Source organism: Fragaria vesca, linkage group LG1 (genome assembly GCF_000184155.1).
Source record: "Fragaria vesca subsp. vesca linkage group LG1, FraVesHawaii_1.0, whole genome shotgun sequence".
In the NCBI taxonomy this organism is placed as follows: domain Eukaryota; kingdom Viridiplantae; phylum Streptophyta; class Magnoliopsida; order Rosales; family Rosaceae; genus Fragaria; species Fragaria vesca.
The window spans coordinates 18,704,922-18,705,948 of record NC_020491.1 but is presented as its reverse complement, the minus strand read 5'-3'; positions in this window follow the sequence as shown (position 1 = coordinate 18,705,948).

The following is a 1,027-nucleotide window of genomic DNA, read 5'->3' as shown; positions in this document are numbered from 1 at the left end:
AGCCGTACGGTGGAGAACAGAGGGACGCCCGCACTTTAAGGGTGTGCGGACGTCCGTCTCTGATCCCGACTGTATATGTGTGTGTGTGTGTGTGTGTGTGTATATATAGTTCCAATCCAGAGCGAAGCTTCGCTCTGAAATTAAAGTGTGAAGTTTTTTATTTGACTCACTTTTCGGTCATATTTTCACATCTCCACCGTTTTCTTTATTGATACTAATGCATAGATCATTCCTGCAAAATTTCATCGAATTTGATGGTCGTTTGGGTGTTCATAATCGTGATATACACACATAGTACTGGTCAGGTAGGTTTATGGTCCGTTCATTGATTTAACCTAATTCCGTACCTAAACGATCATTAATTTGAATGAAATTTTGCATGAATGATCTATGCATTAGTATCAATAAAGAGAACGGTGGAGATATGAAAATATGACCAAAAAGTGAGTCAAATAAGAAACTTCACACTTTAATTTCAGAGCGAAGCTTCACTCTGAAATTAAACTATATATATATATATAGTCGGGATCAGAGGCAGACGTCAGCACACCTTAAAGTGCGGACGTGCCTCATTTCTCCACAGTACGGCGCCGACGACGCGGCGCCTCCACCCCAGCGGCCTCCAGCAGTGTCCCCGATCGCTTTTCCTCCCCGGTGAGTCCGCCGAATTCCATTTTTTCGGCAAGATTGATTTTGTTTGAAGTTTTGGGTGATCTCACCGGAAAACTAGAATTCGGAGGACTCGCCGGGGAGGGAAAGTGATCGAAAACGCTGCTGGAGGCCGTTGGGGTGGAGGCACACCGTCGTCGGAGCCGTACGGAGGAGAACGGAGGGACGTCCGCACTTTAAAGATGTGCGGACGTCCTCTTTAGATCCTCTCTGTGTATATATATACAACAGGGATGTGAAGCGGACGTCCGCACTCGGCTTAAAGTGCGGACGTCCGTCCGTTCTCCATCCTTCGGCGTCGACGACGGCGCGCCTCCACCCCAGAAGACTCCACTAGCGTCCCCGACCACTTTCCCTC